General features: G+C 39.4%; 1 pseudogene; it reads left to right on the top strand.

Annotated features, from left to right (window-relative positions):
- The first annotated feature begins 1,898 nt into the window (after positions 1 to 1,898).
- On the top strand, positions 1,899 to 2,909 carry LOC138021213 (uncharacterized; annotated as a pseudogene).
- The last annotated feature ends 4,591 nt before the right edge of the window (positions 2,910 to 7,500 follow it).

Below are 7,500 nucleotides of genomic sequence, written 5' to 3'. Positions count from 1 at the left end.
GACCAGCTTCAAAGCTGACTCGCCGTTTATCCGGGACAAAATATTGCATTTGCAACGCAACCTCGAAATCGAAACACTCGTCCAACTAAGAATCAAGTTAGTCAAACACTTCAAGACGTAATTTCATTCGAACTTAGGCATTATTGAGGCTTACTACCTTCAGAATCTGGAAAAGTGAGGCCTTGACGCTTGTGGAAAGTGAGAGCATATCAGTGCAAGTCTTGGTGTGTGGAATGACCTGGAAAACGATGATCGAAGACTTCGAAACAGGAGACCCATCAGACTATTCCATCGCCCATCTTTGCAATGTTCCATCGCCCATCTTTTAGCGTTGTAGATTTCTTATTCTTTGATTGCACCTCATATGACGGAGGCCATGTCGGTGGAAAGAACAATAGAAAAAAACTCCTTTGGGAATTTGACTATATTATTATTATGCAAAACTTAAGAAACATTTTTCTATTGTTTTGGCACCAACATGGCCGTCTTATCACGTGAGTGCAATCAAAGAATACCTTGTTTTATTTTGCGTTGTGGTAAATAGCACATTCCTTTTGTCGACAGTGGCCATGGTCTCTAAGAAGGTTTACTGAAGTGAATTACAAAAGGTTCTTCGTTTTCCTCCCATCCATACCTCTTACTAACCGAGTTCGAGGTCCGTACTGTAAGTTACGGACCGAGTTTTTTCCCGTTGATTTATGGCCCAAGCGCGAAGCGCTCGTGCCATAAATCAACGGGAAAAAACGAGGATCCGTAACTTACAGTACGGACCGAGAAAACGAGGTCAGTAAGATATTTATTATATCTCTGAGGTTAACCGGCGCGCGGGCAAGGAAACTAGTCAAAGTGAAGCGGAAGGTTCAACTGCCACAAAGAATGCCGTGCCAAAATCCCAAAAACTAAATCTTCTTGGCTGTTAAGTTTGAAATAGTTGCTTGCAAGATTCAAACAGTTTTCAGTACAAGTTTATGCAACAGAAATGACATGAAAAACTCGCTAGATGATGTTTTGTCGAAATTTTAAATTTAGCGGGCTGTACAGCGGGCCGTACTGTAGAATACGGCTCGCTAATTTAGCCAATTACAGCGCGCGTACTATCTGAGAGATATAATAAAGGCCGGTATTGCGGAAACGAAGGCAAAAAACGAAGCTTTTTGATAATTCACCCGAATTGAATCATCGGGCATTGTAAACGGCAGGAAATCAACAGAAATAACGTGTTTTGCCATTGACCATTAGCGTAGCTCCTCGAGCCAAAGACGGGCGCGCGGAGTACCATAGCCAGGTGATCTGGTGACGTCATTGCGCGAGATTGGGGAGAAATTGTTAATGCCGTATCCCAGAACGCAGCGCGCGCATTACTGTGAGGAGGTTGAATGATGGTGGCCACAACTTGTTGGTGGCCACTTTCATCGATGCTGTCGGGAATTGTTTAATTCTTCACTTATACCGTGACTGGAACTCAGAGTGGTGTTGTTAATATGGGAAACGTTGATTTGTACAGTTGGAAAACATCCTTCGGCAGCAAATCTGTTCTACCTCGGATGGAAGCTTCGTGCAACAAGTTGTATAATCGTGGTGTACTTTGGTGCATTATCCCATTGTAAGCATGAAAATCACTTCGTGTTTTGCTTTTGATTTTAATGTGTGTAATTTTTAAACAGTATTAAAGATACTGTTTTCCATCAAAGTTTTTTCTTTGTGTTTGTTTACTTATTTCTCTTTATATTTTGTATGCTGGCCACAGCAATGGGAGAGTTCAGTCGATCAAACGCTCTCCAACATCGAGTCAACAATTTGACGCGGGTGGCACAATTTTGGCTTTTTAACACAGTGTTGCAAATTTAAATGTAGGTTGTTGTTACTGTTTGGCTGCTGCTTTGTCTTTTTGCGTTTAAATGGCTTTTCCACTGAGGGACAAAGAAAATAACATTCAACCTGAGGCTTTCCTTCGCCTACATTGTCCATTTCAAAGCTGTGAAAAGTTTTACAAAAACAAAAAAAGTTGATGCGTGCGCTTTCGCTTATATCCAGCACATAAACCGGAATATTTATTGAAAACAGCCTCTCGTAAGAGAATATCAACAAAGGAGGTAGGCGAAAGGTTTTTGAACGGAGATAACCCTTATTCAAGACGACAGAGAGTGCGTGAGCTCATTTTACAGCTGACTGATCAAGAAATTGTTGAATTTGCCCCGCCAAGAGTTGTCAATGTTGTGCCACCTGTGGATATTTTTCTGGAGGGAAGTTCTTCTTCCAGTGATATTTTTCGGAAGTTGGTCACCTTTAGAGAACAAATTTGTCTTCGATTTCCGGAACTTAAAACTTTCTTCTTCCCAAGTCCCTCTCCTTCTAGTTCCTACCAAGACCCCAAGCAGAAATTTATTGATATGGTCCTTGAGAACAAGAGTAATTTCTGTGAGTGGTTGCTAGAAATAGAGGATAGCTCTCTTGTTAAAAACTCCCTAATGCCTTTGGTTTTTAAAAGGGAACATTCCGCATTCAAAGAGTTTTCGTGTGGTATTGTTGGTTCATTTGGCATTAGCCAAAAAGAAACACAAGATATTTTGAGAAACAAGTGGGGAAAAACAATTGAAAAAGTAATTGGAATAAACCCCATTCTGAGTAAGGACGACATTTTTGGCAAACTTAATGACACACGACAAGAATTGCTAGAAAAGATTGGACTGACTTTTAATGAATTTGGAGAGGTAGTTGTTGGCTATGTTGACATTGAGAAATACATAACACTATTTATTAGTCAGTCAGGAGTGCAGAGTGCAATTACAGCACCAAACAGCAGCATTATCATTATGGATTACACTGATGGTTTCCCATGGTTGAAATGGTCACGTCATTTAACTGGGGAGACAAGTGTCAGGGTGAACGTTTTCGTTTGTTTTCGTTGAAAAACATGGCTGTTGATCACGTGATTTAAAACCAGCAATATATTATTTTGTTTTTCTAGGGGTCTTCAAGTTTCGCCTTCGTTTTCACGTACTGCCTTGGGTGTCTGGAAAACGAGGACCCTTGGGAAATTTACCAGAAATGACTCACCAGCCATTCTAAACAACAAGAAAACAACGCAAATTGTGTGCTTTTCCATTTACTGTTTGATAAATTATTTTTTTCTTGGGGGTCTTCGTTTACCAGGTCTTCGACTTTTGTTTTCCACACACCCTCGCAGAGAGTTATGCTGGTACAATGACTGGACAAATAGGCCAGTTTCGTATTCTCACAGCTGGACTGGATCTAGCATGAAATTGAGGCTAATGTGGGCAAATTAATTTGCATTTAAAAGATTTGCCAGCCTTAGGCTCCATTTCATACTAGATCCAGTCCAGCCGTGAGAAGTCGAACATGGTCAATTGATACACACGATGATAGCCGGTTTCACTTTATAGAAGGACCTCTGTAGTCATAAAATAGAACAATAACGGCTTTGGGTGAATAGCTGGTGGGCGATGATTATACTCCTATACCTTACTATGAAAGAGAGGTAATGCATGCCAAGGGATAAAAATGTAAAAACAAGGAATGTTGGAGTGCCAAGCCAGTAGGCATTTGTGCCGACAATATTTGCAAGATATCTTTAGACTTAAGACATCAAAGCTAATGAATTAATGGAGGAAGCCATTTCACGTAATTTATCGGTAGATACTGATTGAAATGCATGACATCAAAAGGTCGAAGCTGTGGTGGATAGCTCAAAAGAGCTTGAGGTGGTTTGGCTTGACAGCTAGTGGGTTAGCGTGTCTGACTTGTGCTGGCGTCGCGTACATGGAACAGTAATCTGATGTCATCAACTTGGCGCGAAAACTCGAAAGCGAATGAAAACTTCGGTTTCATGAAATCGAGGGTAAGGTCCGCTTAACTCAATGTAGTTAGGCCTGTGGAAAACTGGATCTGACTACATCACGTGGTCGCAAGTCTTTGACCCCCAACGAACTGAACATTGAACTCTCGTGTTTTTTACGTGGAATGCCGAAGGCATACCACGTCTTAAATCCGGGCTGGTGTCAAATTTTATTTTTCTTGTTGGGAGTCACAAATGTGTATACCCCACGGATATTGAATTAAACTCCAATCGGGTGAAGTTACTTTTATATCCCTCAGTATACTGTATCCGAACTTCCCTGCCCCATTTAGAAATTATATACTTGCCCTGCTCTTCGCCTGTGCGCGCGGTAGACCACTCGGCCACCGCCACACAGCTCTGTAGCAATGAGGAAAGCAATTATTTATTGTAGAATCTTTCCGCCGGCCATGATTGACACAGTATTAAAATATTCGATGATGTTTTTTCTTTGAGAAAGACAAGCTTTAAAGGTAAGAAGAATTTTCTACGTTATTTCTAGATCTTGCCTCGTACTTATACTTGTGTGTTCCGCTGTGAACATTACGGTATTTTGCACACTAGTTAACGAATACTTCATTAGAAGTATTTTGCATAGCACGAATACTCTAATATTTCTTGGGAACCGGTTTGTTCAGCCGTTTTGACGTAGAAAGAAAAGAAGAAAATAGCTTTCAACGGCCAAACAAAATAAAAAATGAAATCAAGTTTTAAAAAAACGAATTACTGATGTCCGTATCGGGGACTTCGCAGCGGTCCCCCATCCAAGTACTAACCTCATTCTGAGGAGCTTAACTTCAGCTGACACCTGGGCTAACATCAACGATTGAGATTCGCACTTGTATCTTGTCGAACTGTATTAAAACTTGAAAGAAAAAAAGTAAACTAACAAAAACCCGGTGTCTTGCCGTCATTTTGTCACAGATGCATCCTTTGTTTCGTGAGTTGTCAGTATTAAACACGCAAGGTAACTTGATCACAGGCGGCCGCTAAAATCGATGTCGCTTTCGATTTTGCGATTTTACTTGTACGACAAAAAGTACGATAAAAAAATTGAACTCAAATTGAACGTACAAAAATCTCCCGAAATGTTTTTCGCTGATGGTAACTTGTATTATATTCGTGGCACAAAATTTATGATGTCTTCATCTCGCAAATTGTCTTGTTCTCGATCGACACTTCCTAAAAGTTCCTTTTGCTCTCCTTAAAAACTACATATCATTGTTTATTTACTTTTGCGTCAATATTTATTTTTGCATACATGTAAGGCAGGCTAACAAAATCTGTACCTTGCTTAGTTCGCATTTTTGGGCATTAAAATGTAATTTTTGGTCGTATGTTCCTGACCGCAAGTTGCATCTTTTGACGTCACCCATCCATTTACTAACCCCGCCGGAAAGGGCTTGACTTCAATGCAAATAGGTTTTGGAAAGCTGTCAGAAGCTCAGAGGACACGCTTAAGCTTGTGATGAAAAAGAAGTTGTAAATGATCCAACCTCGTTCCCAGGGTCTCTCTTCTCTGCCTCCAATGTCGTTGAGAAAAGACCCTGGATCACGCTGGTCACGTGGCACTCGTCAACAAACATTTTCCCACTAGGGTAGTGTTTTCGTTATATTTTGATTCCGCAACTGGGCGAAAGAGTATTCTTTTGACAAGACATTATTAAAAAAAATGATCTTTATCTTACAATATAAGAATCAAAAACGACAAAAGAGAGGATGTTGTAAACCCAAAGGAAATGAATTCCCGTAAAAGCAGTCACCCTAAATACAAGAGCTTTCGTCTTCAAAAGTTCCATGTAGGGCCTCGATTGACGTTCACAAAAAAAAAATTGATTTCGTTAGTAGCTAAAGCTGCTTCTCCAGAACAAACACTAACATAAAAGAATACACCAAGTACTACGTTTGCTCAAGAGATTATAAAGGTAAGAGAAGTAATCCCTCATACTGGCCCTATTCCCATCGTAATCCTTCTTAGGTTATTTTTAGATGATATCCATTTTCCCGCGGATAATGTTACCGCGCGCGTTACGTGGAAGTTTCGTGGAGGAGGGAAAGTGCAGCAAATTCTGTACGATGCAACTCACCGTTTTCAAAATTGAGTTTCATGGCCTGATAAAATTCATTGTCTGCAAGATACAGGTTTCAAACATACATCCTTGGAACTGCTTAACTGTCTAGTTTACAGTGATACCAATTTGAAGAATTTCCAATCTATCAAACCGTGTTAAATAATTTTGTCAGACGCAGATATGTTTACCTTTGTTGCATTGCGTTACTTGTCCATTTTAGTTCGCACTTTCTCATAGTCTACAAAATTCTGTCGCTTACAAAACTCGTCCCTGTCAAGATACAGTTTGCAATCATATATCATGGAAATCGTTTAAATGTATAATTCCCTCTGATACCAAATTTACGATTGTATAAAGTAGGAAACAGTGTTAAATAATTTGTAAGAGGGAGCTACATTTTACGCGTGCGTTGAAAATTGACTTCAATCCGATCTTACGGTTTTAAAAATTTTTATCGTGCGGTCAATTAAAATTTTCCTGTCATGTGTAGTACTGTTTGAAAGCGTTAGCTGTCTAATTTATGAATATCATAGAATGAACGCGTTGACCAAGTCAGGAATATGTTACTTGGTGACTGTAGTCCGCGATATTTCATTGTGTACAAAATTCTGTCGCCTATAAAACTCGTTACTTTCAAGATACAAGATGCAAAGATATATAATTCAAATCGCTTAACTTTGTTGTTTACAGTGACACCAATTTCAACACTGTCCAATGTACGAAACCGAGTTTAATAATTTTGAAAGATGCAGGTATATTTAACATGCGTGCTTTGCAAATTTTTTTCCATGCGATACATACATTTTTCTCGCACTGTCTGTTCAAGTTTTCCTTTCATGTCTGATATCTGTCTAATTTATGAATATCTAAGAATTAAGTCGTCAGATTTTAATCCCGCGAAGAAAATCAAGAACACGTTAACCAAGTCACCGATATATTACTTGTTGACTGTAGTCTGCGAATTGCCAATGTTTACAAAATTCTGTCGCTTATAAAACTCGATCCTTTCAAGATACAGGTTTCAAACATCTATAACTGAAATCGCTTAATTGTCTAGTTTTCAATGATACCACATTCAAAGTTGTGCCATATACGAAACCGTGTTAAATCTTTTTTTAAGGAGACAGCTATATTTAACATACGTGCTTTGCAAATTCACTTGAATCCGATAACACGGGTTCAAAAATTTTTTATCGGACACTTGATTCAAGTTTTCCTTTCATGTTTGGTACTGTTGTTGAGCTCTATCTGTCTACTCTATCACCATATAAGAATGCGTTTATTAAAGTCAGAGAGATCGTACTTATCGACTATAGTCTTCCATTTGCCATTCTGTACAAAATCCTGTCGGTTACATAACTCGTTCCTTCCAAGACACAGGTTTCAAAACATAAGTCATTGTAATCGCTTAACTCTGTAGTCAACAAGTCACGTTCGTCCACAAAATGTATATACCCGTTTGTCTCACCATCCTCCGCCATTTTTGTTTGATGGTAAATCGCGAACGACGCGATCATTGCGTGGGAATTCGCTCAGCTGTCAAGATTGGTAAAAATGAGGACATGTGATTGG

Source organism: Montipora capricornis, chromosome 10 (genome assembly GCF_036669925.1).
Source record: "Montipora capricornis isolate CH-2021 chromosome 10, ASM3666992v2, whole genome shotgun sequence".
Classification (NCBI taxonomy): Eukaryota; Metazoa; Cnidaria; class Anthozoa; order Scleractinia; family Acroporidae; genus Montipora; species Montipora capricornis.
This window is presented reverse-complemented; position numbering and strand designations above follow the sequence as displayed.